Source organism: Aegilops tauschii, chromosome 2 (assembly GCF_002575655.3).
Source record: "Aegilops tauschii subsp. strangulata cultivar AL8/78 chromosome 2, Aet v6.0, whole genome shotgun sequence".
Lineage (NCBI taxonomy): Eukaryota > Viridiplantae > Streptophyta > Magnoliopsida > Poales > Poaceae > Aegilops > Aegilops tauschii.
This window is the reverse complement of record NC_053036.3, coordinates 30,264,568-30,286,861: the sequence shown is the minus strand read 5'-3', so window position 1 is coordinate 30,286,861 and position 22,294 is coordinate 30,264,568.

Sequence of the window (22,294 nt, the reverse complement as noted above, 5' to 3'; positions counted from 1 at the left end):
ACTCTATGAGATCAACCCTTTGCATGGGTGTCCCGGGGGATTTATATAGGCCTACCCCCCAGTGGTACAATGGTAATCCGGCTGGGTGCGGGTCCCAGCCGTGAGTGTCTGTGCTCGTCGGCTTCTCCGCTGGCCGTTGGGGCCCGTCGACTTGTGGGTCCTGCCGGCTGCCGGCCTCTTGGCCGACAGGCCGGCCCCACCACCTGGGGGCCTTGTCGGTGGCTGGTTGTTGCCTCGCCCCTGATGGCGAGGGCTTTGTCGAGGTAAGCGTGGCTACAGTGCCGCCGCCTAGCGGGCTCTCACTCTAGCCTCACCTCGTCTTGTCTCCTTAATGATGCACATGTTTCGAGGGAGGGAGGTAGCCGGCTATTGGGAGCCGGCTACGCCGCAGGCCGACTAGGGGAGGCCGGGCCGCCTTCGAGCGTCTCTCTGGCTGAAGGGGCCCGCCGCCCGCGCGCCGTACTGGCGCTTGTCGTGGGTGACGTCGTGGTCAACATGGCTACAGTGCCGCACCGGACGGGGGATGGCTAACCCGTACGGCGCCCTGTGGCCATGCATGTTCCGGGATTCGGGGGTGGTAGGCTGTACTGCGGCCACGCCCCGTCTTATCACCGTCATGTGGGTGCAACCCTGGTGGGTGTAGTCTTGGCCGGCTTCTGGGAGTCGGCCTTCTTCATGGCCGGCTTCTGGGAGTCGGTCCTCTTGGGGCCGGCTTCCTGGAATCGGCCATCTCGTAGCTTTCTTCGGGAAGGTTTTTGAGGCCGGGTCGCCTTCTGGTAGTCGGCCTTGGGGATAGCCGGCCAGAGGAAGGCGGCCCCGTGCTCTGGGTGCTTGAAGGCTCGATTGGCCTGATAATTCTTCGAAGAGCCAGGGGGAGTCGGTTAGGCTACCCGTGGCCATTTACTCTGATAGGTTGGGTTAGCCACACTCGCATTGATGAGAATCCCGCGATAAGGGGGACACGATCTCTGCTTCGAAAAGACGTGCCAATAAAAACCGCGCCTCGAAACGTGGAATGGCAGGAAAAGGAACGGTTCGAATTAATAACCGGACAAGCGTGATGTCACGTTACAAAAACTTGTCAACAGATTGGACTCGTAAAATATTATATTCTCTACGGTTGTGTGTGGTGCTTATGTTACAGGTCCGGATATATTCTTTGCGTCCGAAGACTATTTTGGAGAAGGGAACCCGCCTTGCAATGCCGAAGACAATCTGCGCGCCAGACACCTCGTCATTGAAGCCTGGTTCAGGGGCTACTGAGGGAGTCCTGGACTAAGGGGTCCTCGGGCGTCCGACCTGTTACACATGGGCCGGACTAATGGGCTGTGAACATACAAGACCGAAGACTCTACCGTGTCCAGATAGGACTCTCCTTGGCGTGGAAGGCAAGCTTGGCGACCAAATATGAAGATTTCCGCCTCTGTAACCGACTTGATGTAACCCTAGATCCCTCCGGTGTCTATATAAACCGGAGGGCTTAGTCCGGATGAGGAGAGAGATAATTATAGTCATACAGGCTAGACTTCTAGGGTTTTAGCCATTACGATCTCGTGGTAGATCAACTCATGTAACACTCATATTCATCAAGATCAATCAAGCAGGAAGTAGGGTATTACCTCCGTAGAGAGGGCCCGAACCTGGGTAAACATTGTGTCCCCCGGCTCCTGTTACCATCGATCCTAGACGCACAGTTCGGGACCCCCTACCCGAGATCCGCCGGTTTTGACACCGACAGTGGTCTCCATACATGCTTGTTGATGTGTGGTTATTGGTGTGCTCTCGGCCGGCTCCAGACGAAGAAGATTCTTCGGCCATAGTAGCACGCAACCCTTGCAGCTTCCAATCCGTAGCGGGGTCTCGTCGTCCTCTCCCCCATGCCGTACTGGAGGAGGCAAATCCTCGTGCCCCGAATGTCACACTCGGCAAGGTAACCCTGAAGTGCCCAGCGGGCATCGGCTGGTTGTGGAACGTGAGATCCAAGGGCTTCGTTATCACCCCCTTTCCCACGTCCACCTTCTGGCCTTTGATCAAGTAGAGTACGGTGCACGGGGTTTCGTCGGCCTGGAAACACATGTCTGCGGCGTAAAACATCCGAAAGGCAACGGAAATGGAATATTCTAGATATATATGTCCGTGCGACATGTAATTACCGTGAGGGCGTTGAGCTCAGCCAAAGACGAAGGCCCGCCTAGCGCGCCAGAGACTGAGGACGGGCTGCTATGAGCGGGTGCGGGTGAGGGAGTCCTGGACTAAGGGGTCCTCGGGCGTCCGGCCTGTTGGACATGGGCCGGACTAATGGGCTTTGAAGATACAAGACCGCAGACTTTACCCGTGTCCGGATGGGACTCTCCTTGGCGTGGAAGGCAAGCTTGGCGACCAAATATGAAGATTTCCTTCTCTGTAAACCGACTTGATGTAACCCTAGATCCCTCCAATGTCTATATAAACCGGAGGGCTTAGTCCGGATCGAGAGATATACAATCATAGTCATACATGCTAGACTTCTATGGTTTTAGCCATTACGATATAGTGGTAGATCAACTCTTGCAACACTCATATTCATTAAGATCAATCAAGCAGGAAGTAGGGTATTACCTCCATAGAGAGGGCCCGAACCAGGGTAAACATTGTGTCCCCTGTCTCCTATTACCATCAATCCTAGACGCACAGTTCGGGATCCCCTACCCGAGATCCGCCGGTTTTGACACCGACAGCGGGTGCGAGACGAGGCCCGCATGCATGAGCAAGTGATGGTGCGGTGGTGTTGTTGTTCACGGAGTTGCTCGCAACGAAACTGGGCAACAGGAAATCATGTACCGTCTTGTCTGGATTTTCCTTCGTCAAGTTGATGATAGCCGGGACCAAGTTAGTAGCGAAATCATTTCTGCACGCAGTTACAGCCGCATTGACTGCCTGCTGTAGCAACTCATTTTTCTCCTCGGCTGTTTTTTCGCATCATCAGCTGCTTTTTTCTCGAACGCAAGCTTCACCTTCTCGTCGATGTCCGCCTGACTAAACTTCTTTTTCTGCCTTTTGGCCTCCGGGCCCTCGTTGTAAAACACCTTCCATGTGGCGCCGTCTCCGGCGTCGTTCACATGACCATATTGCGGCCGCTGGCCCAAAGGGAGTCCCTTAAGTTCATTCCAGGCCCGGTTGAGAGGGGTGTCCCACTTGGGCCTCATTGGAGAAGTAGGGCTTTCGGCTGCAAGCTGGTGTTGCTTCTCCTGCAGAAGGAACGTGAACCGTTTAGGAATGTGTAGTCGACTAGATCTGGAGGTAAATGTAAGATGGTAAAAGAATAATTACTAGTAGTCTAATCAATCTCCTCGTGATCTGGTCAGTGTAAAAAACCTTCTTTTCCTTGTCCCACTTGTAGCGGGCCCTGATGAAGTCACGCTCCAAGGGGTTGGTGAACTTCGCGAAGGGGTCTGGGTTACCCGCGGCTTCACGTTCCGCGTCCTCCTTATCCCATATGGGCCTTTTACTGAGGTAGCCACGGCTTCCGAGGCGATGCTTCCCCGTGTTCCTTTGCTAAAGGCTCTTGAATTTCGCAGCCTTAGCCTTGGCTGCCTCCAGAATCTTCGACCGAGGTAGCGCAAGTGTCCTTGAACTTTTCGAACTCCTCTTCTGTAAGTGTCGGATTTTCCTCCAGAATCTTGGACAGGGGTTCCTCAGCCTCAATAGCTCGTTTCACCCACCCTTTCCAGGAGGCCAAATCATTGCTGAACATGCCCATGGCGTGATTGTTAATCTTTTTCATCTTCGGATCATCCCACGGTTGTTCTATGTTATCATCCCGGTCGGGGAAGTTGAATCTCTTGTGCAACTTCGTCAGGAGCAACTGCGTCAAATGTTCTTTACTCCTTAAGTCATCGTTGTTGATGCTCGCGCATTCCCGTAGGATGCATCCTACTTGGTTCCGATAGCACTTGCGAGATTCTTCCGGCTCTAATGGCTCAAACTTGCCAGGTGCCATCTTTGTGGTCACCAGTCGTCCAATCCCTAGTTTGTTAGGTTTCCTCTGCTTCTTCTGCTTCTTCTTTTCGGTAGCGGCATCGGTGCCGGTACCTTCCTCGCCGGTATCTTCCCCGCCGGTACCTTCCCCGCCGGTCTCGGCGCCGCCATCGGTGATAGCGCCGTCGGTGTCGATGTCGGCGTCAGTACCATCATCGAGGCCGACCTGCAAACCTTGACGTTGCTTAGCAGACAAAAAGTCGAGGTACTCTTGTTCACCCTCATAATCCATCTTCTCTGCATCTTGGTCAGAAGGCCCGGTTTCTTCGTTGTTCGACATGTTTCCTATGATTAAGTCTCCTCGTTTAATTCTAAAACTATGAAAAAAATGAGAAATGACATAAACAAATATCTATGTTTGCCGGAATGTCGTTTCCCAGCTACTCCCGGCACTCGATATGCCTACTATCTAGCACAAGTCATGCCAAAATTCACGGAAAATTTCGGCATGACCTTTGCTAAAAAATGGACATATCGAGTGCCTGAAATTCACCGGAACGGAAATGAATCAACATTCCAGTGTAACATAGGCCACTCGGATCATTTACCCTGCAAATAATCATCATGTCCAAATGACATGTCCAAATTCCAAATATGACATGTCCAAAACATCACATGTCCACATATCACATGTCCACTTCAAATTTGCATATAAAAGGAAGAAAAATATAGAACTTGAAGAAAAATGCAAGAAGTCATAACAATATTTGAAAGTAAATTTCCGCCTACCTAAATTTGGACAATTGCTTAAACTAATTCTATTTTTTTAAATACTAATTCTAATTAACTAACTAGCACTATAAAATTTAAATAGCAACAATTACTTAAACTACAAAACCTAGCTAAATTCATAACTAAATAGATAACCTAATTAACCTACTGCCCTAACTAAAACCTAAGTAAATTAACCAAAGAACCCTAGCTAGCAGAGAGAGGAGGAGCGGTTGGGGGCTTACAGAGGGTGCAGGCCCGACGACGACTGAGGTTGGGAGGAGTCGGGGTCGGGCTCGGGGCCGGGGTCGGGGCCGGGCCCGGGGCCGTGGGTGAGCGCCGGGGCCGGGGTGGGAGTCGGGGTCGGGGCCGTGGGCGAGCGCCGGGGTCGGGGTCGAGGCCGGGGCCGGGGCCGTGGGCGAGTGCCGGGGTCGGGGGCAAGCGCAGGGGCGCGGCGAGGGCAGGGCTCCGGCGGCGCGACGGGGGAAGAGAGAGTGTGGGGATTTGGGGGAAAAGAGGCAGGATGAAGAGAGGAGTGGGGATTTTGGGGGTTAAGTGGGCATAGCAGTAGCGCATTTAAACAAAACGCGCTGTAGCTACTCCAGGTAGCTATAGTGGTTTTATGAGGAAACCGCTACTGCTATCTTGACTAGTTGTAGCTCTTTTCTCAGAAAAGCGCTGCTGCTATAACCAGTACCTATATAGCAGTTTCCTGTTTGTTTCCTTCTATTTTCTTTTCCTTTATTTTCTCTCACTTTTCTTTTCTTTTTATCTGAGAGCAGTGAACGAAGGGAAGGCGATATATATTACATCATTTGACGGTTAAGTATGTATACAAAATAGGAACATATATATTACATCATTGGACCCATGCATAATAATGGCTAAGTGTGTATACAAAATAGGAACATATATATTTCATCATTTGACCGATAACATACGGTTCCTCAGCGTTGACGTTTTCATTTTTGAGTGAGCTTCTTTCCCTTCTTGTTCGTTGAAGAATAATTGAGCCCCTCATTGTGACTTTTCCTTTTCCTTGGAGTACGATTTTTCTTAGGTAATATAGTATTGATTCTTCTTTTGACGTACACTTCATCATCATCGTCATCTTCCCTCATTGGGTTGTCGTCTGGTCGTAGTCTTCCTCATTGGCGACTCCATCCATTCCAATGATGTTCCTTTTGGCTCTCCTCACGACAACACGGCTGGGATTGCGTGGGTCGGTTATGAAGAAGCATTGTGTCACGTGCTTAGCGTGTACCCATGGCTCGTTTTTTGCGATACCGTTCACGGTAGTGCTCTTGGCGTCGGGTATAGTCATGGTAGTGAAATACCGGTTTTCTCTTTCGACATTGTTAGCCCATCTGACATGGAACATCGTCGTGTTGTGCAGTCTAGAGTAGTCAAGCTCCCAGATCTCCTCGACCCTTCCGTAAAATCTATCAGTTGTGCCGTTGTCGCTGCCGGTCATGCATTCCATCGTCACCCCTGAGTTCTGATCATCACTGTCCATATCTTTGGCCTCCGTGTAGAACGTGTATCCGTTGATATCGTATGCCTGATAGGTTACGAGAGGTTGGGCGAGGGGCCATGTGCTAAGGCGTATATGAGCAATCCGTCCTTAGAGCCCTCCTCCGGGGATTAGCAATAATATGCTCTTTGAACCAATGCAGGAAAGTGGAGTTGTGCTCTCTAGTAACTTCGGCGTCCATCCTGCATACCTCCTGGTCACGGTACTTCTTTGCGATAATTTCTTTGTGTAGTGCCACGAAAGGATCTACCTCGTCTAGGTGTTGTAGCACTACCAAGTTTGCTCTGTCAAAGTCGCTACGTCGATCTGAGTATGCCACGTGCAGTTCCCTGCGACCGTTGGAGTGACCTTCTCCTTCGAGCCTCCCATCGTGCTTGTTAACGGGCAAACCAACACCAACACCAGGCGACTAGTCTACGCCATATAGAAAATTCTCGCAGAAAGAGATGCACTCTTGTGTCAGATAGCCCTGGACGATGCTTCCATCCGGACGGGACATGTTACGAACGAATCCTTTGATGATCCCATTCATCCTCTCAAACGACATCATGTTGTGCAGGAATGACAGCCCCAGGTATATTATGTCGTCCACAATATGGACACACAGATGCACCATCACGTCAAAGAACGCGGGCGGGAAGTACATCTCAAGCTCATTCAGTATCACAACGATCTCTTCTTGTAGCCTTCAGAGCTGCTTCACATTGATCGACTTTCGAGAGATGACGTCGAAAAAGTTGCAGAGACCAATAAGCATGTCACGGACGTGCTTGTCCATTATCCCTCTAAGGGAAACAGGTAGTATCTGCGTCATCATCACATGACAGTCATGGGACTTCATCCCGCTGAACCTTTTCTTCTCTGTGTCTAGATATCTGCTTATCTTGCCAAAGTAATCGGAACTAACTTTGACGCTGGTAAGGCACTGAAAGATATGATTGATCTCAGCCTGACTTAAGGTGAAGCAAGAAGGGGGGCAATAATCCTCTTCCTTTACTTTCTTGCCCTTCTTCTCCCGCGCCTCTGTCTCCGTCTCTGTCTCGTCTGACTTTTTACGGGGCGGCATGTGCAGATCTTCCCTGATATTCAAATCTTTCAACTATTTTCTTGCCTTTGGCGTCTTATCCGGCATGTTCATCCGTGTCGCGAGCAAGCTCTCAAGGACATTCTTACAGATATGCATTTGATCAAGGCAATGAGGTGTACCAAGTTTGTGCCAGTACTCCAAGTCCCAGAACACAGACCTCGTCTTCCATACCTTCAGCAGCGGCTCCGGCGCCTTTTTCATCGTTGTTCCCGGCGCGGGGCACTGCTTCCAGTTTTTCAACAGCTCATCGATTTCGGTGCCGCTCTGCTTACGTGGAGGTCCTCGATGCTCAGCGTGACCATTGAATAGATCTCCACGGTTTCTCCACGGGTCGTCCGGTTCAAGCCATCTTCGATACCCCATGTACACGATTTTTCCAGATCCGCCATCTTTCCATGACGTTAGCTGCTGAGACGTCGTATCATCCATGCACCGCATGCATCCGCAATATCCATGGCACACCTGGCCTGCGACATATCCGTAACCGAGATAGTCGTGCACCGTCGTGATCAGCGCGGCTCTCATGTAGAAATACTCGCCTTTGCTGGCGTCCCATGTCTTGGCCGCTGTTTTCCATAACATGTCTAACTCCTCTTGAAGTAGCCCCGGATATAGATTAATATTCTTTCCTGGTTGTTTCGGCCCTTGAATCAGCATGCTCATGTGAATGTACTTCGACTTCATGCACAACTAGGGGGGAGGTTGTACATCCATACAAACACGGGCCATGTGCTATGGTTGGTGTTCTGGTTGCCAAACGGATTCATGCCATCGGTACACGCGCCGAGCACGATGTTCCTTGCATCACATTCGAAATACCAATAGAAGTCGTTCAACGCTCTCCACTGGCTTCCATCCTTGACGTGTCTCAGTTTCGGATCATCTCCATCGGCGGGCTTCTTCCTCTCCGCGTGCCAGCGCATTAGCTTTGCTTCCTTGGGATCTACAAAATACCGCTGGAGACGGGGAGTGATCGGTAAGTACCATACAACTTTCTGGGGACATTTCTTCCCGGCCTTCTTGTATCCAGAAGCATTGCACATCGGACAACTTGTTTTTACCGCGTGCTCCTTCCGATAAATTATGCAATCGTTGATGCATGCATGGTATCTAACATGCGGCAAATCAAGAGGGCACACGATCTTCTTGGCCTCATCCACACTAGTAGGACATAGATTCCCCACGGGAAGAACATCCTTTAGGTACTTGAGATGCTCATCGAGGCTAGTGTCCGTCCATTTGTTTTTAGCCTTCGTCTTCAGGAGTTGGAGCATGAAACTCAAGCGGGACACCTCAGGATTGCAACCATCATAGAATGGAGTGCTCGAGTCTACCACCAGTTGCTGCAGCTTAGCCTCCTCTCTAGAAGCAGCTCTCTCAGTACTCGTCTCCTTGCGAAGCAGTGCTTGAACATGAGGGTCCCGCACGATTGAACTTAGTACCGACGAACTCTGCTGCGTGGAGTCCACGTTCTCTCGGCCGCCATGTCCGGCCCCTTCTCCTCCGCCATCACTATACCATGACCAAAAAATAGAGGTCATTACATCTGCCGGGAAAACAAGCCATAGGAGGCAGAGCATCTACCGGGGAAGCCTTTTGCCGGTAGATACAAACCGCCCTTGAAAGTCCTGTCGGGGAAACCATTTCCCGGCAGTTACGGTAAACCCCGGCAGACACTCTGCCCTTCATGTTTTTACCATTACCGGCAGTTGTTAGTATTACCGGCGTACAGCTTTTCCCTGGCGGGCTGACAATTGAGGGCAGATGGAAGATTTCCCGGCAGTCAGTCTGCCTGTATTTTTCTTCACTGCGACCACACAGAATCTCCCATATTGTATACATGTATTTCAACAACTATATATGATTTATCTCCGTTCCAATTTGTGCCATCTATATATAAAACACACATGCATATAGAGTAATAAAGATAGTATCACACTTTAGAGATAATACGTGTGCATAGACTAATTATGAGCAATTCATCATCCATACATAGGTTCATTAGTCCAGGACAACCAAAACCTAGCACAAAGATCCATTATGTGTGCCTACATGCACACACAGGCATACAAGTCCAGTAACAGGACAACCAAAAGCACAACATCCACCAGGTCTACATGCACACATGCGTACAGTCGTAGGTTCCTAAGTCAAAGTACTACATCATCGACAAGCACAAAATATACAATCTGGTTTTAGGTGTAAACATATCCCAGCAGAAGATCCTTTTTGCTCACCAAACAAACCGCACTTTGCAAAGGCATTATGCCGATGACCTGTAAAAAAAAGAAATGACCAAATAGATCAGCTCGGAAGAACACATGTTCCAAACATATAAGTTGCATGGGCTCAAAAAGAAAATTGACACATCCAAATGAAAGAGACACATGTGTGCCACCCTGTACTTTGCATTCCACAAGGCATAGACAGAATGTGTGGATGTACTCATAAGAAAAGATTGTGCACTATGTATGGATTACCAGGAAGATCAATGTAACCAATCACTATAAATATATAACAATAGCCATCTTCTTTGGTGTAGTATAATTTTTCTTGATTGCTGTGAAGTAAATGGAACATTGAAACACTGCCGGCAGGGATCAATGACTAGCAATCCAGTGGCAATGCAAGATGTCCACCGTTCTGTTTTCTTGTACATGTTTGTTCTATGTAGTGTGCAGGGTCATACCCAAGAATAAAAGAGGGCCAATGCGAAATCAAAACTTAGGCCCTCAATGACATTCAACATTAGGAAGGCAAAACTTTATAATATATATCAAGTTGGCAGTGCAAATGTTTGAAGAACTACATCTTATCAAAAAGAAAACTAAGAAGCAAATATCATGCCATCTTGCATCTGTTGCACTCTTCTTTGATATGAACAGCCATTGAAGCCTCTTCTTTATTGGAAAATAACGAAGAACCTTTCTTGGTACTTGGTGTACACGTTTCCCATCAAGGCTCTTCTTTTCAGATTTCCACCGAGATGTTTTGCATATAGGGCATTGGTCTGCATTTGCATATTGCTTTCGAAATAATATGCAATCATTCTCACATGCATGTATATTAACATAACCTAGTCCAAGGCATTTTATCATCTTCTTTGCTTCATGAAAGTTCTTAGGAAGTGGTGAGTCCCCTGGAAAGGCCTTATTAAGTAGCTCTAGCAATATGTTAAAACTCTTATCACTCCAACCCCCAAGAAATTTGGTGTGGAGTAATCTAACTACAAAGTGTAGCTTTAAGAAGCTTGTGCACCTAGGATAAAGTTGTTGGCCTGCATCATCTAATAATTGGTGAAAAGCTTCTATATCTGGATCACTTCCATCCTCCCTTAGCTCACCATCATTCCCACCACCGTCCCCGACTTCACCAAATTCATGTCCTATATCTTCAAGCATTTCTGGTATCTCATCAAGTACCTCAAATATGTCCTCATTTCCAACATCGTCATTTTGAAAATCATCACGCTCACACCGTTGTGGAAGGCATGACGGTCCCTCCCCGTGATATAACCATTTCTTATACCCTTCCAGGAACCCATCACATACTAAGTGCTCAAAGACAAGACTAGATTCCTTCCATGCACAGTTCACACGGATTTTACAATGACATAATATCTTGCTCCCTCTAGCTGAATTGGTAAATGCAAATTGTATAAATTGTTTGACCCCTTCAATATACGTTTTTGTGTGCCTACAATTATTGATTCGTCAAAAGATAACCCTTCGATAATATTATATAAGTGACAAATGTGTCCATGTTAATGTCGTACCTAGCATGATTCATCCAACTCTTGTCCATCATGGTTTGATTGTACTAAGTTTCAACCCTTGCCTAAATATCGCAAGCCAACACAAATCAATGAACTAGGCTATAAATCATAATTACAAACCAAAGTAACCTTCAAGGGTCTCAAAATATAGTCTAATGAAACCATGCAACGCTAGAAACAAATTGCAAGCTACTCAAAATATAAGCAAACAATACCACACAATCATAAAACAAATCAAGTCTTCAATTATGTGCAAGAATCTCACCAAAATCTGCAAGTGGCACTTGTCCTGTATTGATGGCCGCAGCTTGATACTTCTTCACTTGCCAACCTAGACCTTAAAACTTGTCTTTCAAATTCAGTTTTGGCTGGTCATCCTGGAAAGCATCAAAAGGTAGTTAACAATGTACAACAACAGTTTAAATTTGAACAAGTTCTCAATGTACAGCAGCATAAATTTGAATAAGTTGCTACAGACCAAAGCCTCATGCAAAGTACCGACATACGTATTAAATTAAAGTCTCAAAAACAACAGAGGTCATCTTTACATAATATAGTTATGAAGTACTAACTCGAACATATCTGTCAAATTGTATCATGTAGTCAAGGAGACTTTGCATACAAGCAAAAGTATGAATAATTATAATCAATTTGACTCCGAAGATAAAAAAACCTTTATCAACTTATCACACACAGCTATTGGACTCACTCATTACAATCGCAGCACAACAAAATGACAAACAAATTTCGAAACTTTAGATGCATAACTCTGTAGAACAACCAAAAAATTCATATCACTGCTCCTACTCAAATTTGCTACCTCTCCAGAACAAATTCATTGCATATCTCAACATACAAGGTTTGATAATTAGAAGGTACATCACTGAAACTACCAGATATGTACCTTTTAGATTTGAGGGAGCACAAAAGAAGGTAAATGGTGCTGCTGCGGATCACTCTGCTGCTACTTCAAGTGGCCTTGACTGATGGTTTGTGAGGGGTGAGAGGAAACGACCAGCAGCTCGAGAAGAAGCTACCGAAGAGGCCCCAGGGGAGGGGATGCAGAGTGTACGGCGCTCAACGGAGGCGTGGATGACGTGGCGATGGGGAATGCGACCCTGGTTGGGGGTGTGGACCAGTGGATGGGGGATACAGGAGCACGGCGCTGTGGATGGGGGATTGATGCCAGGGCACGGCGCTCTGGATGCGGTATGCAGGGGAGATGGCGTTGGGCGGCAGCGTGTGTGACAGAAGGAGCGTCGGCGCTGCGAGGGGGAGACAGCGTTGTGCTGTGTCCTGGGTAATGAAGAGGCGGCGACGCTGTGGATGGCGGCGGCGGAGCTGGCGGGCATGTGGGAGTGGCGGTTGACGGCGGCGGCGGCGGCGCTGGGCGGGGAGGTGGGGGTGGCGGCGGCGGTTCTGGACGGGGAGGTGGGGGTGGCGGCGGCGGCGCTGGGCGGGGAGGTGGGGTGGCGGCGGCGACGGCGCTGGGCGGGGAGGTGGGGGTGTCGGCAGTGGTGGCGCTAGGCGGAGAGGTGGGGCGGCGGCTAGGGTTGGCGGCGTCGATTTGTTAGTGCAGCAGTTGAGCTATGGAGAATGCAGAGGAAGGGGCAGAAGTGGGAAAGAAAAGGGCCACGGTGGGCTTCGAGTGAGTTCTTTTTTTTCTTCTCCCGCCCGTGCCTCGCGCGCTTTTTTGGGCCTAAATTTTATCCTTCCCGCCAATGTGGTTTGGGGCAGGCCTTTCGCCCCTATTTGCTTTTCAGGGCAGTTACACTGACCGTAAAGAGGCCGGCAGTTGGGCCGCCCTTTTAAGCTAAACATTCCCGGCAGATATGATGACCCACAAAGCCTTACCCGGCATATAGATTTTTGCAGGCAGTTAATTGCCCCCATTTCTTAATCATTCCCGGCAGTTAATTGCCCTTAAACTTTGGTCGTGGTGTAGTGCATGTCCGGCCCCTTCTCCGCCGCCATGTCCGGCCTCTTCCCCGCCGCCATTATCGATCATCTCTTCGTCTTGCCCCGTGTCGTCATTGCCTGCCTCGTCGGCATCCTCAACATCATCATCCTCATCTTCAATTATCCACCGAGTATAGCCATCCATGAAACCAGTCATGAGCAGGTGCGCTTCGACACGACCATCGTCATAGGGGTCGAGCCAAACTATTCCTTTGCATTTTCGACACGGACAGCAGCGGGAAGCAAAGCGCGCTACAACTAATAGAGTAGCAGCAGCAAGCTTTCTGCACACGTGCTACTGATAAGCGGGGCCCGCCATGTGGCCAGTTTCAAAATTAGCAGCAGCGACCAGAGAAAAAACCGCGCTACTACTATTGCATTAGCAGTAACGCGTGTCGCGTCAGCGCGCTGCTGCTAAACTTAGGTTGGTGGGTACTGTCGGCCGATTTTACTAGCAGCGCAGTTCCTCCATGTCGCGCTACTGCTAACTCGGTAGCAGTAGCGCATGTCTTGTACACGCGCTACTGAAAATTAGCAGTAGCCCCTGTTTTTTGTAACGCGCTGCTGCTAAGATTCTGTGTATATGGTTTTCCCTAGTAGTGTCGGATTGAGTATTATGAATATGAATTTTCTTTGGTGTTATTTTAGTATGAACTCTAGGATAGATCGAACAGAAAGAATAGCTTTGTGTTATTTTAGTACGAACTCTTGAATAGATCGAACGGGAAGAATAGCTTTGAGGTGGTTTCGTACCCTACAAACAATTTATTCTTATGTTCTCCGCTAGATAGGAACTTTGGAGTGATTCTTCATCGCACGTTGAGGGATGGTTATATGATCCAATTATATTAGCACTGTTGAGAGATTGCACTAGCGAAAGTACGGACCCTAGGCCTTGTTTTCAAGCATTGCAACACTATTTGTGCTCACTTTTGTTACCTGTTACCTTGCTGTTTTTATTGTTCCTATTACAAAAACCAATATCTACTATCCATATTACACTTTTATCACCATCTCTTCGCCGAACTAGTGCACCTATACAATTTACCATTGTATTTGGTGTGTTGGGAACACAAGAGACTTTTTGTTATTTGGTTGCAGGGTTGCTTGAGAGAGACCATCTTCATCCCACACCTCCCACGGATTGATAAACCTTAGGTCATCCACTTGAGGGAAAATTGTTGCTGTCCTACAAAACTCTGCGCTTGGAGGCCCAACACGAGTCTACAAGAATAAAGTTGCGTAGTAGACATCAAGCTCTTTTCTGGCGCTGTTGCCGGGGAGGTGAGTGCATGAAGGTATATCTTTAGATCTTGCAATTGAATCTTTTAGTTTCTTGTTTTATCACTAGTATGGTTTTATAAACGAAAACTGCAAAAAAATGGAATTGAGGTTGCATCATATTATTAATCATCTTTATAATATCTTTCTTGAAAATGATGGATCGGAAAATTGTGCTCAATTGTTAGAAGAAGAAGTCAATAAAATGTTTGGCACAAAATATTTGAATGATGAGCATGATTGCAATGTTGTTAGTATGAACTCTTTGAATATCCATGATGCTATTGATATGCAAAGCCATAAGCTTGGGGATGTTATGTTTGATGAAGATGATATTTTTATTCCCCCAAGTTTTGATGTGCAAATTTGTTATAATGGTAGCATGCCTCCTATTTATGATGATTACAATGATGAAAGTGGATTTGGAGAGGTCATGACTTTATTTAGTGATGAATCCACTATTTTGGAGGAGGTTGCAATTGATTATGACAACAAAGTTCCTATCTATGATGATTACGGTGATGACATGTATGCTATATTGAATAATGATAACCATGAAACTTGTCATCATGATTTTTATTTTCAATCACATGATAGTTATTGTGTTGAGTTTGCTCCCACTACTATTGATGAGAAGATATTTGCTTATGTGGAGAGTAATAAAATTTCTATGCTTGTGGATCATGAAAAGAATGCTTTATGTGATAGTTATATTACTGAATTCATTCATGATGCCATTGAAAATTATTATGGGAGAGGAACATATGCATTTACATATCTCAATAATATCAAGTTTCCTCTCTACGTGTTCAAAGTTTCGAAGGTATGCTTGTTTTGCCTTCCTGTGCTAGTTGATTCTTGCTCCCATAAGTTGTTTGCTCACAAAATCCCTATGCATAGGAAGTGGGTTAGACTTAAATGTGTTATTCATATGTTTCATGATGCTCGCTTTATGTTTCAATTCTTATCTTTTATGCGAGCATCATTGAAATCATCATGCCTAGCTAAAAGGCATAAAAGAAAAGCGCTTGTTGGGAGACAACCCAACACTTTTACCTACTGTTTTTGTGTGTTCACATGATTATTCTACTGTAGTAATCATTTTTTATTGTTTTTGTTTCAATAAAGTGCCAAGTAAAGCCTTTGGGATAGTGTGGATGATAGTTGACTTGAATCTGTGCAAAAACAGAAACTTTTGCGCTCAGTCCAGGAAATTTGAAAATTCACTGGAACGTGATTTTGATCTGAATTTTTTACAGGTGATAGATATACAAATTCTCTACGTTTTCCTAATTTTTCAGAATTTTTGGAGTTGCAGAAGTATGGTTGGAGTACAGATTACTTCAGACTGTTCTGTTTTTGACAGATTCTGTTTTCAATGCATAGTTTGCTTGTTTTCTAGTTTCTATGGCTTATATTGCTCAATATAAATTATGGAAATGATATGCTACAGTAGGCATTGTGTGGAAACAATTATGAATCTTGTCTTTGACAGTACCGAAGTGAAATGGTTTGCTCTTTATCATACTAACCTATCTCACAAAGTTCCGTTAAGTTTTGTGTGATTGAAGTTTTCAAGTTTTGGGTGAGATATCGATATGAGGAACACAAGGAGTGACAATAACCTATGCTTGGGGATGCACAAGGCACCCCCAAGGTAATATTCAAGGAAGATCCAAGTGACTAAGCTTGGGGATGCCCCGGAAGGCATCCCCTCTTTCGTCGCCAACAATATCGGTAACCTAATTACTTCAGGCTATATTTTTATTCGTCACATGATATGAGTTTTGCTTGGAGCATCATTTTCTTTTGTTAGGATTTTCTTGATGTTACTTAGAATAATGTTTTGCATCTTAATTTTCAATAAAAATGTCAAGGATAGCCTTTACCATGCTTATTTTGCAAGTATACATGTTGATGTTTCAAAACATAAAGTTTATCGTTGTTGCAAAAATTCCCTAGAAAAGTCAGAATGTGATAAAATGTTGAATTTTTTGCATAATAAGCTCTGATAAATTTTATACAGTGTGGTAAATTTTCAGAATTTTTGGAGATAGAGAAGTATGATGAATCTTGCATTCTTTACAGACTGTACTGTTTTGGCAGATTGCTGTTATGTTTGCATTGTTTGCATATGTTTGCTTGTTTAATGATTCTATTCGAGGATAGAAGTATTAAATATGCAGAGGCATTTAGTATGCAATGTTGAATAATAATTTTTGTTATTTGCTACAGTAGAGAATGATAAGGTTTTTGCATTGATTTATACTAACTTATCTCACGAGTTCTTGTTGAGTTTTGTGTGGATGAAGTTTTTGAGATTTAGGAAAACCGTGATATGAGAAGAATTAAGGAGACACAAAAGCTCAAGCTTGGGGATGCCCAAGGCACCCCAAGTTAATATTCCAAGAAGTCTCAAGCATCTAAGCTTGGGGATGCCCCGGTAGGCACCCCACCTTTCTTCTTCAACAATTATCGGTTAGTATCGATTGAGCCTAAGTTTTTGCTTCTTCACATGATGTGTTCTATCCTTGGAATGTCATTTTATTTAGTTTTTCTTGCTATTTTAATAAAATACTTAGAACTGAATTTTTTAAATAAAATAGAGTCCTCAAATAGTTGCCAGAGAGGCTAGGTAAGCGGAACTCACATCCCGTCAACGAAGCTCTTTCTATGGAATTGCTCTAGTGCTTCACTTATATCTTTTTGAGCACGGTGTGCTTTAGTATTTTTGAATAAATTCTCTCTTGCTCCACTTAAATTATTTTGAGAGAAAGAAATATTATGCTCATGATCTTCACTTATATTTTTTTGAGCTTATCAAAAGCAACACATGGAAACTAGTCCCAAAGTGATAGATATCCAAGGAGGATGTAATAAAAACTTTCATGAAGGTCATTGGGCAAAATAAACTTGATTCCTTGTAATAGTTTTGAGATATGATGATGTGATATGTGAGTCATCTTGATGAGTAATTATGCTCTAGTAAGAATATTGGTGTTAAGGTTTGTGATTCCCTATGCAAGCACGAAAGTCAATAGTCATGCAATGAAATTACATCCTACTTGTGGTGCATTATTCGGTGTTAATTATGCTTAATGCTCGCTTATGAGATTATTTGTTTCTTGGTTGGTCGCTTCTCAGTCTTTTGCTAGCCTTCATTTTGCACTAAGTATGATCACTACTTGTGCATCCAAAATTCTTTAAACCAGTTTTGCCACATGAGTCCACTATATCTACCTATATGTGGTATTCTTTTGCCGTTCTAAGCAAATTTGTATGTGCCATCTCTAATTTTCAACATAAAATTCTCTTTTGTGTGCTCGTACCGCTCGCGAGGCGGTGAGGGGTGGCCAATATTTTCCATGCTAGATGTGTTATTCTAATGATGAGTGTTTATTCACTTGTCATTGCACGAGAGTAAGGCAAAGGTATTAGGGATGCCCAGTCCCGAAATGAAAAATGAATTTACTTTATGTTATCTAAATTCCTTGGAAAGTGTTGGTATGGATGGCACCCGTGGATACGGTTAGCCATGGAAAGTGAAAGTATGGTGGAAAAAAGAATAAACTTTATTTTCTATTTGGGAACTGCCTATCAAATATCTAGCATGGAAAGTGTTGGGAGCTCTAAGTTTTCGTTGGTGGGAAAAAGCACACCTCCCAAAATGTTTTTATCTCTAAGTTTTTCACTTTGAACTCTGGCACCTCTACAAATCCCTACTTCCCTCTGCGAAGGGCCTTTCTTTTACTTTATGCAAATTTTAATTTGAGTCTCCATCTTCTCTTATAAAGCACCAACTAGGAGGCACTATGATCTTACTTGAGTATTGGGTGTAGTTAGTATGTGAGTGTGTTTCATGAATGGATCAATGATTGAGCATAATGGGCTAGGGATAACTTGCTTTAGTGTTGATATTTTCAAAGACATGGTTGCTTGTTTATATGCTTGAGTATTTATGTCTCATGTCAAAACTAGACTATTGCTTTGAACCATATAAAAGTCCAAATGTCCATGCTATAAAGAAATATGATATGACATGCTAGGCAGCATTCCACATCAAAAAAACTGTTTTTATCATTTACCTACTCGAGGACGAGCAAGAATTAAGTTTGGGGATGCTGATACGTCTCCAATGTATCTATAATTTTTTATTGTTCCATGCTGTTATATTATCATTCTTGGATGTTTTACAAGCATTTTACAATCATTTTATATCATTTTTTGGGACTAACCTATTAACATAGTGCCAAGTGCCAGTTGCTGTTTTCTACTTGTTTTTTACATCGCAGAAAATCAATATCAAACGGAGTCCAAATGCAGCAAAACTTTTTGGAGATTTTTTATGGACTAGAACACCCAGGATGGGCCAGAGCAGCACCTAGGGGCTGCTCCGAGGGGGGCAAAACCCAACAGGGCGCGCCTGGGCCCCCAGGCGCGCCCAGGTGGGTTGTGCCCACCTCGGTGGCCTCCCGCACCCCCTCTTCGCCCTATAAATTCACAAATATTCCAAAACCCTTTAGGGTAGCCCTAGATCAGAAGTTCCGCCACCACAAGGCTCTGTAGCCACTGAAAACCAATCTAGACCCTGTTCCGGCACCCTGCCGGAGAGGGGATCATCTCCGGTGGCCATCTTCATCATCCCGGCGGCCACCACGATGAGGAGGGAGTAGTCCACCCTCGGGGCGGAGGGTTTGTACCAGTAGCTATGTGTTTAATCTCTCTCTCGTGTTCTTGAGATGTCACGATCTTGATGTATCGCGGGCTTTATTAATATAGTCGGATCATATGGTGTTTTCCCCTCTCTATCTTGTTGCGATGACTTGAGTTTTTCCCTTTGAGATTTCGTTGCTATCGGATTGATTACTTTTATGGATTTGAGAACACTTGATATATGTCTTGCAATTGAATACTCATGGTGACAATGGGGTATTGTATTGATTCACTTGATATATGTTTTGGCACTCAACTCGCGGATTCCCGAGGTGACATTGGGGTAATCTATGCATAGGGGTTGATGCACGTTCTTGTCTTTGTTTCTCCGATAGAAATCTTGGGGCACTCTTTGAAGTTCTTTGTGTCGGATTGAGTATTATGAATATGAATTTGCTTTCGTGTTATTTTAGTACGAACTCTAGGATAGATCGAACGGAAAGAATAGCTTTGTGTTATTTTAGTACGAACTCTTGAATAGATCAAACGGAAAGAATAGCTTTGAGGTGTTCCGTACCCTACAAACAATTTATTCTTATGTTCTCCGCTAGATAGGAACTTTGGAGTGATTCTTCATCGCACTTTGACGGATGGTTATATGATCCAATTATATTAGCACTGTTGAGAGATTGCACTAGCGAAAGTACGGACCCTAGGCCTTGTTTTCAAGCATTGCAACACCGTTTGTGCTCACTTTTGTTACTTGTTACCTTGCTATTTTTATTGTTCCTATTACAAAAACCAATATCTACTATCCATATTACACTTTTATCACCATCTCTTCGCCGAACTAGTGCACCTATACAATTTACCATTGTATTTTGTGTGTTGGGGACACAAGAGACTTTTTGTTATTTGGTTGCATGGTTGCTTGAGAGAGACCATCTTCATCCTACACCTCCCACGGATTGATAAACCTTAGGTCATCCACTTGAGGGAAAATTGCTACTGTCCTACAAAACTCTGCGCTTGGAGGCCCAACACGAGTCTACAAGAATAAAGTTGCGTAGTAGACATCAAGCAAAAGCATGGAATAGAGGTATCTATACATATGGCCTATAGGGCAAGAAAACTAGCTAAAAATGTAGTCCTAGGAGATCAGAAGGCACAATATCATAGGATAAGGGATTACCTAGAAGTTGTGCTAGAAACCAAACCAGGAAGTAGATGCTTTGTCACAACAAAGCATCTGAAACTACATCCCATCAAGAACCCAAGATTCCATGGCTTGTTCATCTGTCTCAATGCTTGCAAAGAGGGTTTCCTGAATGGTTGCAGACCATTCATAAGTATGTGCACACCCACTAATTTGTTTGTAATCTACTTGTGATCTTCTGTGATAGGTGTTGATGGTTGCTTTATAAAATTGACAACATGGAAGCAAATCTTGGCTGCCACTTGAAGAGATGGAAACAATAACATATTTCCCATTGCTTTTGCAATAGTGGACAAGGAAAACACAGCAAGCTGGTCTTGGTTTCTTACTCAATTAAAATATGCCATTGGTGGTGAGTCAGGCAAGTTTGGCTACTACACAATTATATCTGACAGGCAAAAGGTACTCTCTACTCCAATCATTGCATTGCTTATTAATTGGCATTGTTTATTAATTTCATACATGTCATTGTTGTAGTATTCTCAAACTGTAGTTCATTCAAACAAGGCCTTCTTACAGCCATAAACAATGTATTCCCCAATTGCAAACAAATATTCTACCTTAGACATATTTATCAGAACTTTCAAACAGCTGGTTTTAGAGGGGAAGAGTTGAAGAAATACATGTATCAGGCAAGTTATTCCTATACTGAGCATGGTTATGTAACAGCAATGGAAGGCATGAAAAAGGAGTGTGAGCCAGCTTGGAAATGGCTATCTAGGATAGCATACATGGGCTAGGCATGCCATGGACAACAATTGCAAAACTGACTTGGTAGTTAACAATATAAGTGAAGTTTTTAACAAGATGATACTTGATGTCAGAGCCAAACCCATTAGAACTATGGTAGATGGGATCAGAACAAAGTTGTAAGTGAAGTTCAATGCAAATAGGACAAAGACTGAGACTGCTAAGTGGCAGCTATGCCCAACATATGCTGAGAAGTAAGAGGAATCAAAACATCATTCTAGGTTTTGTCAGTCTATCAAAGTTGGACCTGATCTCTTCCAGGTGACAAGTGGAGAAAGCACATATGCAGTTAACTTTTTGCTACATATATGTGGTTGTAGGAAGTGGGACATGTGTGGAGTTCCTTGCAATCATATTTTTTCTGCAATCAACAAGGCAAAACTACAGCCAGAAGATTTTGTTCATGATTTCTTCAAGAAACCAATGTATAAGGCAGCTTACAGTCCAATAGTTTTCCTTGTGCCTGGGCCTGATTTGTGGCCAAAGAATAGAACCCCTACATTGAACCACCAGGACTGGGCATAGATATACTAGTTGCAAGCAGGCTCTTAAACCAGCCCTAGCAATGAGAATGAACCAGCACCAGGTAACTACTGTTGTAGGTTTTTCTATATTAATCTCACATACCAGTTTCTATCATTTCTCTGTTGTAATTGCAGGAAAACAGGAGAGATGATACACCCAGAACTGTTTCTGCTCCTGCTCCCACGCCACCAAGGAGAAGAGCTCCTTCTTCTTCTGTTGCTCCTGCTGCTGCTCCAACTGCAGCGCCAGCTCCAGCTGCTCCAAGGGATCCAAGGGCAGCAAGGAGAGCTCCTTCTGCTCCTGCTGCAGCTCCCAGTGCACCAATGAGAGCTCCTTCTGCTCTTGCTGCAGCTGCAGCTCCTCCTGCTACAAGGGCAACAAAGAAAGCTAAAACTACAAGGACTGCAACTTCTACTGCTGGTGCTGGTCCAAGTTCTTCTACTGCCGGTGCTGGTCCAAGTTCCTCTACTGCTCCTGGGCCAAGAGGAAGAAACAAGTTCATCCCCCCAAGAATTGCAGGTAGTGGAAGAGTGAGGAAGCCATCCTTTAAGATGTCTGAGTGGTTCAACTATTCTCAGGGGAGCAGCTGAAGTTCTGTTAATTTGTGTTGGGCTGTGAACAAAACTGTATGTTTCTTGTGGTGAGATGATGTTGTTCAAAACATCTGTATTTTGGTTGTGATGAGACCTTTCAGGTAAGGTACCTAGTGGACTTGTTGGGCTGTGATGAAAACTTGGAGTTGCTTCTGGTTAGCTGTTGATGTTCAAAACATCTTTATTTTGGTTG